Source organism: Tachypleus tridentatus, chromosome 13 (assembly GCF_004210375.1).
Source record: "Tachypleus tridentatus isolate NWPU-2018 chromosome 13, ASM421037v1, whole genome shotgun sequence".
NCBI lineage: Eukaryota > Metazoa > Arthropoda > Merostomata > Xiphosura > Limulidae > Tachypleus > Tachypleus tridentatus.
Window position 1 is genome coordinate 68,481,418 of NC_134837.1, and position 23,967 is coordinate 68,505,384.

At 34.1% G+C, this 23,967-nt stretch overlaps 1 protein-coding gene across 1 annotated transcript in view; it reads right to left on the bottom strand.

The window, feature by feature from the left end:
- Window positions 1-23,967, bottom strand: part of Sans (SAM_USH1G_HARP domain-containing protein Sans) — a 36,677-nt gene that overhangs the window by 11,568 nt on the left and 1,142 nt on the right. The gene's annotated exons all lie outside the window — the stretch shown is intronic.

Genomic DNA, 23,967 nt, shown 5'->3' on the forward strand with positions numbered 1-23,967 from the left:
TTTAAAAAAATCACGAAACCATATACTGCAGCATACCATATATTCCTGACATCAGCAGAAAAATAACCAACATTTGGCAAAAACTAGTAACAAAATATGACGTTCCAGTTAATACCAAATTTATTCAAAAACCAGGCACAAAACTAAGATCTATACTATGTAAAAACTACACTGACAAACACCACACCAACATTATTTATAAAATACAATGTGATAACTGCCACGACTTCTATATTGGAGAAACAAGTAGAAAAATGGAAACCAGATTCAAAGAACACAAGTCACCTTCACACGTTTTCGAACACTGCAAATCAAATAAACACAACATAACCATAAAAAAACACCCTAATACTAAATAAAGAAACAAACATAAACAAACGCAAAATTAAAGAAGCCTTACTTATACAACAACTCAAGCTCAAAATAAACCAATAAAAAGGAACAACTTTATACCTATGTTAATAAATATAATCAAACATCTGAGCACGGCCTCTACATTCCTACACTATCGGTCAGTTACTTCTTTCTTTCTTTGTGAACCTGACGATGACCGAAGAAGGTCGAAACGTTGTTCGCTCCTCTGCATAAAAAAAAAAAAAAATCACAACCCAAACCAGCCATTTTTACATATATATTTTTCTCTGCAAGTGGATTTTCTCGTCGTCACTGAAATAATCTTCAGCTGAAAGGCTGGCACCATGTTAGAATATTTAGTAAGTAGTAAAGACAGGAGTTTTTAATTTTTACAGCCATAGGTTATTGTGTTTGCGAGTTAAAATATTACACATTTTTCTGTCTTGAGTAAAGTGTAAGATTAAAAACATGCGCAAAACGCTGACAAACGTTCTACTTCACCAGTCACTCACATATTTTAAAGGACAAAACTGGTTATTGTTAATTATAATGTGGCGAATAACAGAAGAAAACGGTTAGATATCACAACGTAGTGTTAACGGTGTTTATTATGCATGACCAGTATATCAACTATTTTTACAGTAAATAGATAGAAATAAAAATATTTTGATACTCATACACTCGTCACTCGCTGGTACAGTGGTAAGTCTACGGATTTACAACGCTAAAATTATGGGTTCGATTCCCCTCGGTGGACTCAGCAGATAGTCTGCTGTGGCTTTGCTAAAAGAAAATACACATTCCCTCCTTCTTGAAAAGGATCATATACTTTCTGTGGAGGTGATTTTTAGCTACTAGCACACAATATCTGTAGTGTTGTGGTCATGTTGTTTGCAATATATTACATGTTCATCTTGGAATACCTCCCAAAATGTTCTGTAGTACCGGTACGTATACAGGGGTACTGTTTTGTCTTTGTGTTAGTGTTTCCATGTACATTACATGTTAATTTACACTGGCTGAAAAGTGAGTTGCCAGTTCTTTAGAGTGCTCATATAATGGAAAACTAATTAATTCAATTTTATACCAAATAATTGACAACACAGACATGGAAATTTAAACTTCATAAAAATTATTTTGGTTGTAATAACAGATTTTGCATAATTGAACTACGTAATTTCGACTTTTTTCTATCACGTAAGGATTTCTTACAAATCGGGAAGTAAGAACTTACATAGATCAAATTATTATTCCGTTTATCACAGTGAATTTTTTTATCATTACGTTTGGGTTCTAGAACGATTGGTAAGACTCTAACGTCGCGATTGGTCAAAAGAAATCTATAGCCAAAGGTTATCAACATTTTAAGTCACCTGTTTTATATACCAATGAACTAAGCAGAATAATTAGCATAACATTCGATAAAAGGGTGTTAATACTTATTTTATAATTTTTTTTTTTTTTTTTTACAGTTACATATTATACATTTCGAATCCTTTCACGCGTACATTTGGACTTTTGTTTTGAATTTTGCGTAAAGCCACTCTAGAATTACCTGGACTACTCATCCCTAAATCCTTAATCTGAGCTTTTGTGCTAACTATGAAATGTATTTATTCAACGTAAATAATCCGTGATGACGAGAAACCCACTTGTAGAGAAAAATGTATATGTAAAAGCGGTTGGAACGGATAGAGAAAATTCTACGTAGAGGAGCGAACAACGTTTCGACCTTCTTCGGCCATCGTCAGGTTCACAAAGAAAGAAAGAAGTAACTGACCGATAGCTGACTACATGTTTGAAGGCAGTTGTGTAATTGAGAGTATGAATGTAGAGGGCGTGCTTAAATGTTTTATTATATTCATAAACATAAAATTAACGAGGAATTAGACAAAATAAAACAATATTTCATCAACATCAATAAGTTTCCTCCACAAACCGTAGAAAACATCACACGCACACATCTAGACAAAAAGCAAAATCAACTAACAAATTAAATATACCCCACGATTTACAAAAATCACGAAACTATATACTCCTGCATACCATATATTCCCGACATCAACAGAAACATAATCAACATTTGGCAAAAACTAGTAACAAAATATGACGTTCCAGTTAATACCAAATTTATTCAAAACCAGGCACAAAACTAAGGTCTATACTATGTAAAAACTACACTGACAAACACCACACAAACAATATTTATAAAATACAATGTGATAACTGCCACGACTTCTATATTGGAGAAACAAGTAGAAAAAGGAAAACCAGATTCAAAGTACACAAAATTAAAGAAGCCTTACTTGTACAACAACTCAAGCTCAAAATAAAACAATACAAAGGAACACCTTTATACCTATATTAATAAATATAATCAAAAATCTAAGCACCTCTACATTCCTACACTCAATTGCACAGCCGCCTTCAAACATGTGGTCAGCTATCGGTCAGTTACCTCTTTCTTTCTTTGTGAACCTGACGATTACCAAAGAAGGACGAAACGTTGTTCGCTCCTCTACATAGAGTTTTCTCTGTCCATACCAGCCGTTTTCACATATATATTCAACGTGAGCTTAATTACGTGCTCTCCGTCAGGTGCGAGGCAATTTGAATATAGCGTTACGTTCAACAGTGTCACGTAGGATATTATATAACGTGCAGTTTATTAACCATTAACAACAGCTACAGTAGTCCTTTCCTCCGTGTTCGGCACCGAGATTTTAGGTTGGTTGTTTAAGTACTGAATATAATGCTAGTAGCATTCAACGTTATTTTAAATTCTTCGATTTATTTGGTTACAAACACTCACAACTAGTTCGTACCGTAGTATTTTTCTTCATTTATTTGAGTAAGATCTGACTGATTTACTTTTATATATTTGTTTTAATATCGACGTTTGTCTACGTTAAATTTGTATTTAGAAATGTGAATAACTTATACTATTAAATCTATATTGCGAAATTACTGCTTATTCACTACAGTTGTAAAAGATTCTTGAGTGTATCAACAATGTATTATCATTAGTATTGTTGTGCAAGCTGAAATTTCTAGAAACTCACCTCACGTTTATAAAATTAACTAACGCGACGGGCCAAGAGACAATATTCGTTTGCCACAGTTTGTGTACTATAAACCTCGGAAGCTGTAACTGTGATTAACGCTTGTTAATCAAAGACTTCAGAAATTACTGGTCTAATATGCTGTTTATAAATTTTTCCGTTGATGCTTCTATGTCTATTACTGGTCCAATATATTGTTTATAAATGTTAATAATGTTTTCTGTTGATGTTTCTGTGTCTATTACTGGTCTAATATATTGTTTATAAATTTTAATAATGTTTTCTGTTGATGTTTCTGTGTCTACTATTAGTTTAATATATTGTTTATAAACGTTAATAATGTTTTCTGTGAATGTACCCGTGTTTTAATCTGTTAGCCTTTTGAAATAGTTTACTCGTTGTCACACTTTTCTCATAATTTCAGATATATGTTTTCTACAAGTTACTTTTGAATCACATGTTAGGCCTAAACTTTTTGCTGACGAACTGATATTTAGAGGAGTTTCTTTCAGGTGTAATTTAGGAGGGTTTCTACGTAAATTAAGTGATTTTGCGAATAATATCATTTTTTTCGGTATATTTATTTTGATTCTATATTTCTGACAGTACTCAACTATTTGACTTAAAACTGGTTTTAAGTTATTTGATTCTATTGAGGGTGTGTTTGAGCTCTTCTAGATGGTCATATCATCAGTAAACTGTGAAATTGAGCTACAATTAATATCGTTTAATGGCGTGTCGCTTACATGCATGATGTACAGGATAGAGTTAACTCGGCTGTGGAGTAAAGTGCTCCGAGTAGATGACCTCAACATTTACTCTACATTTTCGGTCGTTAAGAAAGTTGGATAATCAGCGAATAACTTGTGTTGGTAATTCCATTTCTTTTAAGTTGAAACTTAAACTATTATGCCAAACAGTGTAAAATGTTTTCTCGATATCGAAAAAGCAAGCGACATTGCATTTCTTTTGGTTAAAGCTAACTAAATGTTAAATTGTCAAAATTTTCTGAAACCATTTTTAACTTCAAGTAATTTTAATGTGATCCATAGAAAATTTGAGATCTTATTTCTAATTATTCTCTCTAAAATTTTGCCTTGACAACGAGTTAAACTGATTGATTTCTAATTTTCTGGCTATTTGGTTGGTTTTTCTTCCTTAAAGAACATAATTTGCTTGCTTCCAAGAGGCAGGGATGTATCCCGAATTTAGGGATAGCTTAAATAAAGCTATTAAGAGACCAAACAGTCTCTGAGTACCTTTCTTTAATAGTACTGTTTGTATTTCATATTCTTATGGTGCTTTGTTTTGTGCTTGTTTTACATATAGTATAACCTTGGATTTAGCTGTGTTTATGATATTCTGTGCTGGACCACGATTATTAATTTGGTAGATTTCTGTAGTGGTCGGACATGTTCGTGTATATAAGTTTTGATTTCTGAGTATAAATTGATTTTCTTTATTGTAGAAACAGTTATTAATGTCTGGTTCTTGATGTGATCTTTAGAAGCTCCTACTTTCTGTTTATTTGTGTTAACTATTTTGTTATAAAGTAAGATATTTGTGTCTTTTGACATTTTGTGAATCTTGTGTGTCCAAAACCTCTTAGAGTCAGTATATTAATTTAGTCGTTTTCTTAAAACTTGTTAATTTACAGTTAAAGTTCCTCCCCTTTTTAACTGTTCATTATAATAGTACGAATTTTTAATTAACAATTCACGATTTCCTACCAATTGCTTTCGTGATAATTATTCATGTTCATTTACATACATACACACACATATATAACTCAACGCACTCTGCTGTACGTCTTTTTGTTTAGTATTGGAACGGGTTATATGTTATTTAATGTTCTACGTTTTGGTGTTTAGTGTACGGTTTCCATTGTCTCTCACTTGAAATTTGGATTTTTTTTTATTTCGCACAAAGCTGCTCGAGGGTTACCTGTGGTAACCGTCCCTAATTTAGAAGTGATAGGCTAAAAGGTAAACAGATAGTCAACACCATCCACCACAAACTCTTAGGTTACTCTTTTCACCAACGAATAATGGGATTGACAGTCAAATTATAATTCCTTCATAGCTGATAGGAAGAGCATGTTAGCAACAGGGATTGGAACCCATGCCATATGCCACGTTAGGCCATCACGTGAGGAAGAGCTTGTGATTAATATACACTTTTGGAGTTAGCAAATATTTTATTAAGTTTTTTTGGTTTTTCACCAAAGTTAGCAAAAAATACAAAACTTAGTCGTTTGTCTTAAACAATGTTGATGACGTTTACAGGAATTATATATTTTACTGACACAAATATTAGGAAATAATTATGTAGGACCGGCTACCGAACTTAGAAAAAAGGAACCAAACAAGATATTGATGAAAGTGGACATGTCACTTGATCAGGTAATGATCACACAGCAGAGTAACCAAACAACATATGGATGGAAGTGGACGTGTCATATGATCAGCTAATGATTACACAGCAGAGTAACCAAACAACATATGGATGGAAGTGGACGTGTCATATGATCAGCTAATGATTACACAGCAGAGTAACCAAACAACATATGGATGGAAGTGGACGTGTCATATGATCAGCTAATGATTACACAGCAGAGTAACCAAACAACATATGGATGGAAGTGGACGTGTCATATGATCAGCTAATGATTACACAGCAGAGTAACCAAACAACATATGGATGGAAGTGGACGTGTCATATGATCAGCTAATGATTACACAGCAGAGTAACCAAACAACATATGGATGGAAGTGGACGTGTCATATGATCAGCTAATGAATACACAGCAGAGTAACCAAGCAACATATGGATGGAAGTGGACGTGTCATATGATCAGCTAATGATTACACAGCAGAGTAACCAAACAACATATGGATGGAAGTGGACGTGTCATATGATCAGCTAATGATTACACAGCAGAGTAACCAAACAACATATGGATGGAAGTGGACGTGTCATATGATCAGCTAACGATTACACAGCAGAGTAACCAAACAACATATGGATGGAAGTGGACGTGTCATATGATCAGCTAATGATTACACAGCAGAGTAATCAAACAACATATGGATGGAAGTGGACGTGTCATATGATCAGCTAATGATTACACAGCAGAGTAACCAAACAACATATGGATGGAAGTGGACGTGTCACACGATCACCTAATGATCACACAGCAGAGTAAGCGTTTAAATTCTGGTTTCTCTACTTGTCCATCAAAAACTTGGTGTTTGAACAGAATTCCTGTTTTTGTCGTGATGCTTTTTTTTGTTACATTTAGAATATTACTTTTTTGACTATCTAACATTAGAGTAACATATTGCAACTGGAAGTTACAATTCAATTTGTTTAGCCGGTAAAGAAGCCAATGATGTAAAGATTTTATTCTCCATGTAAAGTCGAGACAGCTTCGTCTGCTATGTCGTCATAAGCCAATCAAGTGCTATGTTCATTTATATCCCTGTCTTGTTTGGTTCCTTTTCTCAAGTTCAGTAGCCAGCCCTACATTGTTTGCTTGTTTTATTTAAAGATAAATATTTTTCGCTATACTTGTTTCTTTATTTCTTTTTATATGAAATATGAGCATTACTATGTTATAGGTTGTATTCTAAAGCTTCATAAATTTTGCTACCAATAATAATAAAATTGATAGTCAAAGGTTGTAAAGACTGTTTTATTTTACCCTATGATGATAAAATTATAGTTACTACTAAAACTAGGTAGGCGCTAGGCCTTTTGAACAATGATGATCATGAACAAATATAAGAAATATCGGGTTTTAGCTATTCGTCACTTTTCGATTTGTGACGCTCTGGATAGCTGAAAAGCGGCATATACACCGGAGACAGTGTGACAATGTAGGGTAGCTCTTCATACCTAGCTACTGATGACTTGTAGAGAAACAAATCTAGATGAATTTTGTATTACTTTAATTCGGGCCTTTGTGCCATCCCTACATAGAGTATGCTAGAACACTCTGCGATAAGAAAGAACAGCAAAATGTTTTATGAAGTATATATTTGTTGAAATTTATACTTCAAATAAAAAGTACTTTCAATTACGAAGTATCATTTTATTTATTTATATTTATGAAAGTGGCACAAAATAATAATGAAAACATATTCAGTTTTACAGGTGTCTTTAAAACAATAAATTTGATTACATATGCACTGGCCACTCTTTCTAGGTGTTGTTTGGTTACGTGAGGGAAAACCTAGTTACATAAGAACGAAACAAAATAATATCTTAATGTCTTCACGATATTCCCACGAGCTACACCAGCTTTCACGCGCAACTATAAATAGAGCAAGCACGCACACATAATTATGTTTAGTTTTTAGGTTGCCCTTGATTTGCTAACACTGTAACTATTGAAAAATGTAATATATGTAAAAATAGGCCATTGATATTTCATAACGAAGTTACACAAATTTCGCATAACTGAGTAGCACGACAGGATGAACTTATCGTCACACCAATTACATTTAAGTTAAATTCTTAACACTGACTTTGGGTCAGTGATGCATGACGCGCCTTTATCATGCCCAAAGGTCGGTCAAGTTCCCATGCCGTGTCTTCACCAATTACTGTAAGCTAAGAGCTCGTAATCTCGTCCCCAGATCACTAGCTGTAAGAATTTTAAAGTTTGTTTTAGTGACAAAGATAAATGTTAAACTGTAGGTTTAAATCAGTGATGATGAGAAAACCCACTTGTAGAGAAAAATATCTAAGTAAAAACGGCTGGTTTGGGTTGAGAACATTTTTTATGTAGAGTAGCGAACAACCTTTCGACCTTCTTCGGTCATCGTCATGTTCACAAAGAAAGAAAGAGGTAACTGACCGATAGCTGACCACATGTTTGAAGGGGGCTGTGTAACTGAGTGAAGGAATAAACAAACGCAAAATTAAACAAGCCTTACTTATACAACAACTCAAGCCCAAAATAAATCTATACAAAGGAACACCTTTATACCTATATTAATAAATATATTCAAACATCTAAGCACGCCCTCTACATTCCTACACTCAGTTACACAACCCCCTTCAAACATGTGATCAGCTATCGGTCATTTACCTCTTTCTTTCTTTGTGAATCTGACGATGACCGAAGAAGGTCGAAACGTTGTTCGCTCCTCTACATAAAAAAATAAAATCTCAACCCAAACCAACCGTTTTTACATATATATGTAGGTTTAAATGTACACGTGTTAGAAGCATGGATTTATTAAGGTTTTAATACTGTAGAGATTTCATGTAGAAACTCATAATATATATATATATATTTAAGGGAGTTTCCTGAATTAAATTGTACTGTTTTTTCGGTCTTAAGAAACGTGTAAAAATATAAGTAAGATTTTGTCAAATATTATATTTTAAATTTAGAGTGATAACCTATGACTCGTGCAATTGACGAATAATATCCATATCTGTTGATAAGTACACAACATATATAAACATATTATATTACATTATAAAGTCAGAAGGAAAAAAAATTGTTACTGTTATATTTCTGTTAGGGTTTCACTCAAACTTTTAGCGTTTATACCACTAGGCTTATGAAAATGTGTAATGAAATATATAAAACAACAGACAATGAAGAAAAGGGTAAATTGAAGTGAAACATAAGTTCTGAGTTTAGCTCATAAGGTTAAACCTAAAAAACTTCTGATGAAAGCTAGTTGGTGTTATGTTTTCGTTTCAATCTGCCGATCTTTACTAAGTTTGCTGATGGACGGTATACAAATATGTCATCATTTCGTTGCGTGCTATTCGCAACTTCTGTCAAATAATACACAATAATGATAGGCAAAAAAACACACACAAAAACAGTAATGAAATAGTATGAAAAAACTACTAAATCATTAACGACAGAAAGAACAACTGAACCCGGATATTCTTGTTTGTTTGTTTTTGCATGAAAATCGCAGATAGCCCTCCCTAATTTAGCAGTGTAAGACTAAAGGGAAGGCTGCTAGTCATCACCGCCCCTCCGCCAACTGTTGGGCTACTCTTTTACGAACGAATAGTGGGATTGACCATCACATTATAACGCCCCCACAGCTGGAAGGGTGAGCATATTTGTTGCAACGGGGATACGAACCCACGACCCTCAGATTACAAGTCGAGTGATTTAACTATCTGGTCGTGGCGGGCCGGAATATTCTTGAAAAGAGCTGCATTGAACAAATCATGTAGAAAACACGTCGGAAATGAAAATTAGATGTTGTTTTTACTTACACATAGTTTTGGTATTTTGGTAACTTGAAGCACTAAATAAGATTGATCATACTCATTATAAAATGGTTGTTTAAAGGCCCAGTCAAGAAACCTTGAGTAGTTTTTAGTAACGAGTCACTTCTAGACGAGTTTTACTGAAAACGTGTATTTGTAATAATGACAAAAAACAAACACTTTAAGTGAACTGACTGCACAATTTAAAAACTGGTACCGTGTTTCTCCGATAATAAGACCTACCCATAAACTAAGACCTAGTGTGATTTTTGGGGATAGTTTTAATATAAGCCCTACCCTTAAAATAAGCCCTAGTTAAGAGTGGCAGGAAGAGGAAAGAAACAAAAAAAAATAATTTATTAATTAGTTTAATAGTTAGTTAATTAGTTTGTTTAAGTATTAATCAGTTAGTTTAATAGTTTAATAATAGTTTATTTTAAATGGTTAGTTTAATAGTTTTACTTTGTAACTTCATTTTTTTAATATATCAAAATAAGACATCCCCCGAAAATAAGCCCTGGTGTCATATTTTGGAGTGAAAATTAATATAAGCCCTGTCTTATTTTCGGAGAAACACGGTAAATCGTACAAATGATATATTTTCATTTCGATTTTATGCACGACGCAACGTCTTAGAAGTTAAATCTGTATTTTATCTATGTGATAATTAATATATTCGAGGAACTGGTCATAATGATTTTGTGAACGATTACAGAAGTATAATGAAGTTATAAACAACATTTTATGAGGAAATTATGATAAATAACAGTTGGACGAGTGTGTGTTTTCTTATAGCGAAGCCTCATCGGGCTATCTGCTGAGCCCACCGAGAGGAAACGAACGCCTGATTTTAGCGTTGTAAATCCGTAGACTTACCGCTGTACCAGCGGGTGACACAGTTCGACGAATGAGTTAAAACCGACTTTAACTTCTCTAGTACTCAATTAAAGCCAAACTCGGATGATTTAGAAACTGTCATACCTGGAAATCTGTAACACAAAAACAGGAAATCCTCATAAAATGTAGTTATTATTCTTATTTCACTATCTATTTGGCCTGACGTGGCCAGGTGGTTAAGGCACTCTACTCATAATCTCAGGGTCGCGGGTTCGAATCTCCGTCACACCAAACATGCTCGCCCTTTCAGCCGTGGGGGCGTTATAATGTGACGATCAATCACACTATTCGTTGGTAAAAGAGTAGCTCAAGAGTTGGCGATGGGTGGTGATGAGTAGCTGCCTTCCCTCTAATTTTACACTGCAAAATTAGGGACGGCTAGCGCAGATAGCCCTCGTGTACCTTTGCGCGAAATTTAAAACAAAACAAACCAATATCTATTTAACAACAGATCTACAAACGGACGAATATTTGTCATCAATAAATCCAAACACACACAGTGTAGGAAAGGTTTTTGTTAGGAACCCCTTCTTAACAACAGAATTGTGTGGCTGAAATCTGCAGAAGTTTTGAAGTTAGATGCTTGGACAGCATTAATGGTGAAAGTTTTGTAAACTGTAACCCAGCTATGATGTAAAATATGCATTCGGTTGTTAAAACTAACTAATAAAACCAAGCCAGCACTCTTTGAGTAAACGCATTATTTAACCAGTCCTCTCTGGCAAAGCCTACAATTGGCTTAAAACATTGAAAATAAACAGCCTGAAACTTAAACCAGTCTACCTGACGCGACACAGACGTTTTTCATTTCAGTATTGGAATAAAGTTTTCCTGAAGTGGTTGACGTCATAATTCCTCACAGTAAAATGCAAATAAGTATTATAAAAGACAAGCAAAAATTACATATATCTAAAAATCAATTCGCATTCACATAGCCCTGTATGAACTATTGACAAATACGAAATGTAAAACATAAATAGTGCAAATCGAAACTTGTTCTAACCACTTCAAGACAGGAGGTTCCGCACCCCTAGTTCACACGCCCTTGGCCAACTGTTTGACATGCTATGATTATGTCGGTTTAATGTTTGCAGAACTTTTCCGTTCCTTACGTTGTTAGGGGCATTTTGTAACCCCTAAACATGATTTTGATTTTCGCAAACCAAAAAAGCACAACATTACAACGGTTCAGCATTAATCATTCCACAGTGTAATTACCTTTCGTTTCAGATGTTAAAAACTACATACGAACAGTACGTCCATGTTAGGCTACAATAAACCAGTCAAATAAGCCAGCTGTCAACAGCAAGAACTCTAGTATGTGTTAGTTTGATAAATAACCTGCTATTCCTTACCAACCGATACGCTTGTTACTCAAAAATTATATAAAAAAGCCACACAAAGAAAACCAAATTATGCTGTTACACTTCTGTAATTATAAACTATGGATCTGAACGAAATTTCACAGAAAAGAAAATATCGACTGGGGCAACTAGTTAAAAAACCTGATTTCCCAAACTCTGTTAGGCCTTGTTCACAACATCACAACCTATTCTTAAACAACTAATCCGTGTTCATCGAAGCGTGTACCACTCAAAATATGAGTGGTCGGTCATTCTACCTTTATGCACTTCGTTCTGTGAACATTGCTGTTGTATTGTCACAATGTAAACCATGATTAATTTTCTCACTTTGTTCATACTCAAGGTAAAATATATAACTTAAAATCGAAACATAACCGTCATTTAATCGATTTCCCACAATAAACTTATGGATAAGATGTTCTGATTTGTGTAAGACATCAACAGGTGATATAATATGTTCACTTTTATAAGACACCAATAGCTGATAATTGACTTATAGCAGAAATCAACAGCTAGATATCATTGTGATTTCTACAAGAAACAAACATGAAATATTGTGATGTTCTACAAGATATCAACAGATATTATTGTGATGTTCTATAAGGTATTAATGATTACTCTTGTTATGTTCTATAAGATATCAACAGATACTGTTATGTTCTGTAAGATATTAACAGATACTGTTGTTATGTTATATAAAATATTAACGGATACTGTTGTTATGTTCTATAAGATATTAACGAACGCTGTTGTGATACGGTTTTTCTTTCAAAGAGAAGGAGACAGTTTTAAATCAATTGTGATATTTATGAATATATTACAAAAAAGGGTTAGATTTGTAAGTTGTAAAATAAAACTTTTCAAGAAACTTCTTTACAGTTTATCTTTTATTGTTTTAGAGTAATTATAAAATATTTTAGACCTGAAAACTGTTACATCTTCTAAATAGATTTTAAAATTTCAATTACAATACTCAAGTATCCCTAGGTAAATACAACACGCAGCAAGTCTGGATTGTTCTTCAAATATTTTTATAGGAAAACCCAAGGTCTGAACCACGATATATCACTAACCATACTTTCAGTTCTAGGTGTGTTAAAAGAATGACAGTTAATCCCGTTATTCAGTTTAAAGTCAGTTGGGTGCTCCTTACTGGCTGCCTTTCTTCTGGTCAGTATTTCAAAATTAGGAACAGCTACATATGAGCCTCAGACGCCTCTGTCGTGATCATTTATCCGACCACGTGCTCATAAGATAATGTTCTGATTGTACATATCAATACTAAATCACTATATATACCCATATGCCCTTCCCCACCTCTGTTCAGTGGCTCTGGGGCTCGCAGGTAAAAACCGGGTTTTGACACTCATGATGTGTACAGCACACATAATTGATTGTGTGATTTTGCGCTTGAGAAACAAACAAAAATCACCATAATCATTTCTGAAGTGTTAAAAAACCTTAACGTTTGAAAGCTACCTGAGAAGCTTGTGTCACTAGGTTTAAAGGTTGACATTGAGAGGTCAGATTTAATGGTTCTTTTACAAGAAAAATACGACCAGTCAATCAGCTTTCTTGGAATTTCTTGAATAACCAACTTGTTTTTTAAAAATAATTTTGTGGAGCACAGCGTAAATAATTTACCACAAAGGAAATTTACTTAGCATCGTCTTTCAGTAGTTTAAAAGGTGAACAGAGGATGTATTCTTGGGTACAATTAAATGGTCAAGTGAGGCGAAAAAGAACAAAACACGCTAAGATGTTTTAATTTGGTGCGTGTTTTTAGCAGTATGAAATTCATACTTTCTATTATATGAGGGTTCAACGTTCCACGATGATGTCCTGGTATTACAAACACAAAAATACGTGTATTACCACTACACGTATTCACCAATGAGACGTATAATATTCAGGTGCCACTAACAGAGGGCATTCCCTACAGAAATACGGCTCTTTACATCCCAGAATTTTAATTTTGTAAAAAGATAAACCTTTAAATTTCTAACCCCTTTCCAGTGGCCGAGTTGTATATTTACGGAATTACAACGCTAAAATCCAGGTTTCGATTTTCCGTGGTGGACAAAGTGCAGATAGTTTATTGTGTAGCTCTGCGATAAAACGAACCATCTTTATCAAAATTTAGTTTTATCTTAAATTTTAGGTGCAGCGAGATTTTTTTCCCAACAAGACTTCTTCCATGGCTGCTACTGGAGTAATAAAATTATAAAGTTACATTGTGGCTAGCTGGGTACAGTTGTTTTTAATACAGGCCAGAAGAGGGATGGTAGCTAGTCGATAGCACCAACTGCTAACAATTGGGCTACTCTAATCGAAAAATTGGATTTGATTGTCACTCTTGTAACGTATCCACAGGTCAGACATGGCAACTGGTAACAGTTAAGCCACTGTACATTGATGCAAAACATATAGTCTAACAAACCTTAAAAATACAACTTGTGAAATCCTCAAAGGACACAACACGTTGTTCTGACACAAGTTGAGTATATCCTTTCATTTCTGATCTGTTTCAATACTTATTTCATCTTCTTAAAACTGTAATTTTTCACGTCATGAGAATAAAGAAAATAAAACCGAAAACTGATTACACATTTATAGAAGTTCCACTAATTTGTAGCTAATAAAAAAGAAAGAAAAATACGAAGACAGGAAGGTTCTTACCTTCTTACTATTAGAGAAGTGGAAAGATAGAGATTATTGCGGTAAAATGGATCACGTATAATATTATTTAGTTCATAAAAGCACGAAAATTTTGATTTGATATACAAAAAAAAAGACATAGAAAAGGTCCCAGTGAACAAGGATAAGTTCTCGAGGAAGGTAAATGAGACTAGATCTAGGGACAATGACTGTCTAAAGACAGTGACATCTGGAAGAACAATCTGGAACCGACACTTAAGCTTTAAATATAACTGAGAAACGCTAACAAAAAGTTGCTATAATAAATTAGTTTTTTTTTCCAACCGTCGCTAAAGAATGCTGCTAGATGTCGCTCCACAATTTACTCGTCATTGAAAGCTGTTTTCTCCTCATCGAGGAAGAGGAAATAAAGTGCAGTATAACACAGTCCAAAAGAAAGAGTAGAAAGGGGCATGTGTCCTCGGTGGTGGAGTGGGACAGCAGACCCCCAATGGAACGCCCTGCTCCTCAGTAACCCTACACTTAAGATATCACGATTTGTTGATTTAAAACATTAAAATCTACACTATAATATAATTTCCACTGCTTCTTTCCCAAGACAAAAACAGCAACTCTAGAAACGACTTTGGCGTTAGGTCTCTAGGTTTGGTCGTTTGTTATAGAATATTGGTCAAAGTAGCTTTCGAGGGTTTTCTGCATATATCTGTCTCTACCTGTGGGATGACACAAGGGAAGAGGAAGCTAGACACCAGGAGTCATTGTAAACTCTTCAGTTACTCATATCTGAAAAAATAGTGGTATTTGACTGCCACTCTTATAGCGCGTTCACGACCTCAAAATGTGGTACACGTTTCTGTAGTAACGGGTCCCAAACTCTGAACCATTCACATTCTGGGAACACTAAACATTAAATCAAACCTGACTGACGTAAGTAGCATGAAACAGTTAAACTTCAGAAGATATGTTAGCCTTACGCTCTGTTTTATAAACAAGCATATAGTCAGAAAAAAAAACACTGATTTGTATCACAATAAATAAATCATACAAGATGTTCTAAATGATGCTACATAGAAATAAGTTTCTACATGATCTGACACTACGTTGTTGCAGAAGTTTTAATTCTCTATGTGGCTAGGCTTTACGAACATCCTCTGTAAGACCTGAATAAAACAATGTCTATATATATTATCAGATCTTACCGAGACTTATTCTATCACTTTTATTTCACCTTGCAAGCAAATCCAACCTGACTTCACATTTATCGTATTATGTTTTATTTTAAGTAGGATAATCAATGTGACTTCCACAAACATTTAATATAATTTTTCTTTCCGTCAGATCAGTTCGTCGACATTTTAACAAGCGATTATTTTTCTAATCAAATTGTCACAAAATTCATAGTTTGATATCTTGTAAGTTAAAAAACAAAACTAAAATCTATATTGTGCAGAAAGAGCTTAATTAATACCTTGAAACCTGACTCGTAAAATTAACCATTAAGTTATCAGCTTTCTTGATAAAAACGAATTTAGTTTTCACTCTTTCTCACGCAACAAGTTACGTCCCTATTTGGTTATCGTTTTGGTAACACGTACACATTAACTTCCGCTGCGACTAGTGTCTAGTAATTGTTCCATCCTCGATCTCAATAAAGCGGAAACCTGCACCTGGCGTTCAACAATGGAATCTAAAATGGCGCGAAGAGCGTTGCTCAAACCTTTTAAAGAAAAGCAGATATTTCTAGTTTTCTCATGATATCTTCCAATTCTATCATTGGTTTGTAAACTTATAAAATAAAACGATTAATGTTATACCTTACATTAAATAACTGTTTTTAATGTTGACTTGCCATGTTACCCGCTGTTGCCCAAGTTTTCGAGAAAAAACCCTTACTCTCTCAGTCTTCCCGTTCCGTATTTCGACAGGCAAAAAATATTTTATGAATTTATGAAAAAAAAAAAGAAAGGAAAACACCCTTAGGTTTGATTTTTGAAAATAAAATAGTATCTGTTTTAAATTGGGGTTTCCTTATGACTGTTTTTGTTTTTTCTTCACTGACAAGTATAAATAGCTCTTTATGGAGAATGTTTAGGATATTTTATACAAGTATCGGTACTAGTTCTGGATAGACCTAGCTCTATTCTCCCCATTTCTCCTCAAATATGAACATTTCAAACGTAAATATGTGTATGTAATATTATGTTCAATTTTTGTTAACGTAAATGTAATATAATTTTTTTATGAATGTGATACCGTATTCACGTTTATGTATGAAATATACTACAAACAAATGCAATATTGTATTTTATTCTATTTTTTCACCGGGTAGTTCGATACCCGAAAGTGGATTTTTTCTTGCTTTTGAAACATTATCTGAGCTAGCCGTCCCTAATTTAACAGTATTAGACTAGACGGAAGGCAGTTAGCCAACACCACCCACCGCCAACTCTTGGGCTACTCTTTTACCAACGATTAGTGGAATTGACTGTCACATCATAACACCCCCCACGGCTGTGACGGTGATTTGAACCCGCGATCCTCAGATTATGGGTCGAACGCCTTAACCATCTGGCCATAGCAGACCGACGTAGTCTCGACTTTAACCTTATTTTGCACAATGAGTATTATAATGTAAGCTTTACTCTTTTCACACAGTATATTTTATGGTAGATAACATAATTTTATTTTATAGACTCGGCCTACAGTTTGCTTTTTCACACACAATATTCTAATTCTGCATACATTTCTTTTGTGTATAAGGTTAAATAGTAGATGTATTATCAGATGTATAATTAATAACATAGAACTAAATAGGCCTGCTTATTCTAATGCTAACATAACAAAAACAATTCCTAGATTCAACCCATCTTCCGCCTCACGCAAGAGCTCTACCAATTACGATGATTTCACTTTAATCTTATTGTACACGATAATTATCATAACTTAAGCCTTACTCTTTTACGTAGTTTATTTTATGACAGTCGGCATAGTTTTCTTTTATAGGCTGAGCCTACTGTTTGTTTTTCACACAAGTCTTTCTAATTCTTCACAGATTTCTTTTTGTGTGAAATTAAACATATATTAGTAGATGTATGGCTAATTATCCATAACTGAACAGACTTATAATGCTGTATTTTAAATTAAATATTAATTCAAACGTACAAAAAATATCAAGTATGCATAAAATTTATACGTCTAATATATACAAGTTAACGATAAAATTATCGGCCCTACTAGCAGACGATAAATACATGTATCAACGAAAACTGTCATTTTGCGCACCTTCACGAGAGAGAAGCGAGACCTGCGCAATGAAAGCGGCGGACAAACAAGTAAGCAAACAAAGATTTTAACTTTCATATATACATTAAAAATCCTCATTTGACTATTACTAGTCGATTACTTGTGGCGCCAATGTATTAGATCTGCGTATTTGCAAACAAATAACACCGCTTCGAGAACATTTTCCTAAGTTTTTCTCAATTTCTAGCTACAAATGACAGTCTTCCGAGTCAGAAACAGTATTCATCACTTTATATCTCAGTAAACGTCAAATTTGTGTGTGACCTCTTCACCTTCGTTTTGCTTCACTACGCGCAGCAAATTCAGCTGCCAAATTTTTTTCTGTATGTTCAAATAGAGAAAAATAAAATTTTCCGTGCTGAGAAATGGAAAAATGGTGACCCCTATTGCAAATCTACATGCACACACGATAAAAATTTCACGAAATTGGGGGTTGCAAGTAGCGTAATAAAAAGATTTTTTTCAATATCATATAAGCAAGAGTTCCATTATAGTATGATGATGATTATATCAAACATATTGTTGGAAACTGTAACTTTATCTTCAAGTAAAGTTTCAAATTTAATATACACTTTTCATCTTACCCAACACTGAACGTTTTCTCTGAGATCAAGTACAGGTTGGTTGGTTGGTTTAGCGTTTTATGGCGCAAAGCAACTAGGTTATCTGCGCCGAGCAGGTACAGATCATAACGAAGTCAAACACATAAACTCTGTACCCGCAATCTTTTTTATCGCTTCTGGAAAAGACATTTTAGATTATTTAATGTTTCATACTTCCTTCTTTTCCCTGGTAGTTCATAGCTAAGCTTGATGGTTTACAAAGTTCAAATGAAAAAAAAATATATAAAAGATTAAAGTAATGCTTTATTTGATACTTTCATTAACTTTTATTTATTTCAGTGCCGCTTCCACAGACTGTAGGATCACCTTCTGCAGATAAGACCTGTTTCAGTATGAGTCTTATACTTCAAATACATGAAACAGTTTTTGGTTGTTTAAAGGATCTATGAAGGTAAAAGGTTGAGAACCACTGTACAGGAGACGTTTCTTTTCGTCTTTTTAACTGTTTGTTACAGCTCGATGTTCCGAAAACGCAACGTAAAAGCAATGGCACAGGTAGGCCTAATACTCATTCAAGATGTCTTATATAAACACTAGGATGTGTATAATGTGGTAATAGCACAACTAGACACCACAAAAAAAAAAAAAAAAAAAAAAGGAAAGAGGACATTTAGACGCATGATAATTATCTAGTTGTCCCGTTACGATGCAGGTCCATACGGAAAAACATCACTGTAATGATTACTTTGTAATAAACAAGTGATGTCTAAATGTCCTACTTTATCATGTTTGTAGATGTGTAATTGTCCTGGCTTCTGTCATGTTATATTAGAGACATATGCCGATAACATTTTGAGGTATATTTGTAATAATTCCAGACAACTATATTATTGTTAAAACTTAATAACAACTTTGTAATTTTTTTGAAAAACTATGTCAAAATTATCGTAGTAATAATAATATTGAAGTTAAATATTAATAATTAGAATAAACCAAACCCTAGTAATAGTGGCGGAAATTTGCTGGAATAGTAGTCTGTTTCAGAGTGCAAGACATCGCTTTGGGAAGAGGAAAGAATTCATAAGAGAAAAGGTTGAGAACCACCGAACAAGGAACATTTCATCATTTTAACTGCTATATATTTACAGCAACCGTTTACCTCCAAAACGTAAGTACTTACCAATAAGTTCTGTTAGAAACAAGTTAATTACAAAAATAATAATAATAATTTAAAACGATCCCTATAAATAATTTAGTTAATTTAATATGCCGGTATAACTTGGAATGTACAATATCATAAAGTTAAAAGTTGCATATGTATAAAGTTTTTAATATAAAATGTTTCCGTATCACACCAAGAGAACAGTATGCTTCAAGAATGGAACCTTCCAATCCACAACAGACTTTATGAAACATTATCTAATGGGTTAGTAGATTAGGCGGAGTGGTCCAATCAGCTGGTCCCCGTATTCTTCGAAAATTACATCTATGGGTTTTTTTTTTTTTATGGGGCTTTCTATAGACTATGGTCTACGCTAGTAAAGATTGCGAGTGAGGATGAAAATGTGTTAAAATATCCAAGAAACCTTCACAAAGGTTACTTCTGCAATACTACAAAACACGTGGCAAGAAATCAGGTACAGACTGGCCACTTTGCGTGTAACTCCTAGTGTATTATGTTGAATTATGGTGACTGTATACTGCAATAAAAAAACAATAACAAAAGCAAACATAGAAACCTTTTGTCTTTATGTTAAACGGTTTTCCCAGTTGGATTTTTCAAATTATTTCCAAACTCTTGGACACCGTATTGTTTTATAATCGTACGCATTGTACGTGCGATTCTGTCCAGACAAAGAATGCTGTGTTTTGTGTTGTTCCGTTAAAATAAACAGAGAACACATAGAACATGAGTATCTTGACGGGGAAGGAAGCGTGAAACTGTCAATGATGAGCTGTCAGTGTTGAACATCAACCCTAACACTTATGCATATTATCTTCAGCAGACAGTTTCAAGGTTCGAGAAGCACGAAGGGCATGACATACAGATCAAACGGAACAGCCACACTTCCGTTGTCAGAGACCACCTAACGGAAGCACTTCAATATGAGGAGAGGAATCACAATGGTTGAAATATATGATGACAAGAAACCCACTTAAAGTAAAAATATATCTTAAGACGGCTGGCGTGGGTATTAAACCCTTAATTAAAATAGAGAACGTTGTTTAGACCTTCTTGTTCTCTACTTTATTTTACTCAAAGATTTAACACCTACGCCAGCCTTCTTAATGATACATTTTTAAGGGTTAATATATTTTAATGAGGAAACGCAAATAGCGTAATGATTGAGGGCTTATGCAATAGACGTTATAAGACTACAGAAAATTCAAAAACTAACATAGGAAAAATAATTCCTTTAGAAATTCATAACTTACTGAAATTTTAGCCACAGAGAGGAGTAATCGTCAAACAAGGTTTTAATGAAAACACTTGTAAGGTAGTTACATACACCAATCTGTACGAACATGATTAGTTTTTTATTAAGGTCTATACAATTCAGTAAAGTGCTCCTAGTAAAAAATGGACGAATTTCATGTTGAAAAGCAACAAGGTTTTCCTTTAAAAATGGTCTGTTGAATTGAAACTACTGAAATATCTGAAAACAGTACATTTTAACAGAAGTATAGGATACTAGGATAAGACGATAGTATGCTTTTAAATTCAAAACAATCATATTAATAATACATATCACAGAAATCTACATGAGCAACTTAGGGATAGTAAAAAACTGTTTAGTCACGTGAATTTACGTTTAGTCTTCTTAATTCACATTCGTCGGTTTTCTGGAGATGAGAAGCGTTTGCTTCTTTCGCTGTTGGGCTATTCCTAAAACCGTATACAGATACGTTACCATTGTTCTTAAACTTATGGTTTATGAAACTGTTTAGGGACAAGTAGCTTCACCTGTCACGTTCGACCTACAGGTTCTGAAAGATTAACATTGTAACGGTTTCTATTATTGACAGAGGTGTCGTTAGGTGCTTAAAAACTTCGGACCTTAGGCCCATATCACTACAATATTAATCATGATTTTGATTTTGGTTTTTCAAGACACGAACTAGAGATTCGAGACACTGACAAACAGAATCAGAACATAAGCCCTGGGTGCCAATGACTGTCGATGTTTCTGTTTAATAATAACAATAGCGTTTTCTACAGAATTCTTTTACTATAAATTCAGCGGTTAGAGTAACACATGTTTATTCATAAGCCTAACTTCACAGCAAACGTTAACACAACAGTTTCACTTACCTGCTAGTTAGATGCCTCTTGTGCTTTGTCACAGATAAAAACTCTTCAAACTTGATAATTATAACACTGAACTTCTTGGCATTAACAAAAAACACTGATTAATTAACTAACTCGATAATTCTGATAGTCCTACGGTGGTTCAGCGGTAATTTATGGATTTACAATGACAAAATCCGAGGATTCAATCTTGACGGTCGACTGAGAATAGACAACCTAAAGTGTAGATTTACGCTAAAAATAAAGTAGCAAAACACACTTTACACCTGGCTCAAACTTTTATAAAACGTGTGAAGAAAATTCCAGACCTTACTCCACTCGTTCATCACTCCCTGGCCAACTAACAACAGACCCGTCTAAATATAAAACAAACAAACAACAACAAAAATATATATATACAATCATATAACTGTAAGCATCGTTGTTCGACTTATGGCATCAAAAATATAATCGTTTTTCAAGGCTTCCAACAAAATATTATCAATAATTTAGCTGCACGTTACAATATTCCTCATCTTTGGTCCAGTTTTTTTTCTAAAGTTTTTTAGTATTAGCTTTCGATTATCACCAGAAGTTCTCATGAGGCTTAATGAACAGTTAAAGACATAAAACACTTAATAAAGCCTACTAGTCTCTACTGTTGGTTATAATTATACATGAAGGTAATATATTTATTCACGTTGACTAAGTTTGTTTGTTCGAAAATTCCTCCCACAGTTTTGGCGTCGGATTTTGTGATCCTGGGATCCTAGTGTAAGTTTAGGTGTGACAAACGACTGTAGGACAGTCATCCAAAACTGTACGAAATCAAACTTTATTTATGTGTGGAAAAAGAGATCACAGAAAACAACTAGTTTAATATGATATTCACAAACAACTTTGAAAGAGGTTGTTTGCTTAAGCGCAAAACTACACAACAGGCTATATCTATCACGAGGATTCGAGTCCCGGATTTTACCATTGTAAGCCCGTAAGCTTGCCGCTGACACATCTGAGGACCTATGAAAGGGATATTAAACATCTGTTTACTGTACTACATTATAATGTGCTTCAAGAACGTAATAAAATGAATAATTTATTTAATTTATAAGATATAATAAACTGACAACATAATTACTGCGAGACCGACATGTTATGTTCTACAAAAGTGAGCAGCGAGAAGTGTTAGCCACCGCCAACTGTTTAGTTAACCTTGACGGTATTAAAGGTGAATGATCGTAGAGACTTATAACCGTTGCTACGGTAATGAGATGAGACTGTAGATAACCAAGTCTAGGTAGGGGTTAGTAAACGTATTGCTTTTATTTAAGGGTAATCAATTAATATTTTACGTTAGTGGTAAGTTTTGTCTGTCACTGATAAATGTAAAAACAAACAAAGGAACGTAACTTATATTCATTTTAGTTGATCACTCTTTCACGTGACATCTAACCTTTTGTAAATAGCACGCTAAACGTAAAGTACGAATATTGTCTCATTTTTACTAAACTATCTTACTGCATGGCTGGGTATTATAATAAATACGTGAGTAATAACTGACTAAACAAAGAATGTAGATGCTTGAAAAACTATGTATGTTAACAATGTAATTAACACCGAAAACTGTCACAAAATATGGTATAAACACAACTAACTCTAACACTTGTGTATATCGGTCTGAAAACTAGTCGACACTGTCAGGAAAACTGGCATTGTAAACACGACACTAACTCCTAAAGGTTGTGTACTATTGTCTGAACACTAGTTAGTATTGTCAGATGAACAGGCGATATAAACATGACACATAAATCCTAAAGATGGTGTACTATTGTCTGAACACTAGTTAGTAGTGTCAGATGAATAGGCGATATAAACACGACACATAAATCCTAAAGATGGTGTACTATTGTCTGAACACTAGTTAGTAGTGTCAAAAGAACAGGCGTTATAAACACGACACATAACTCCTGAAGGTGGTGTACTATTGTCTGAACACTAGTTAGTAGTGTCAGATGAACAGGCGATATAAACACGACACATAAATCCTAAAGATGGTGTACTATTGTCTGAACACTAGTTAGTAGTGTCAAAAGAACAGGCGTTATAAACACGACACATAACTCCTGAAGGTGGTGTACTATTGTCTGAACACTAGTTAGTAGTGTCAAAAGAACAGGCGTTGTAAACACGACACATAACTCCTAGAAGTGGTGTACTATTGACCG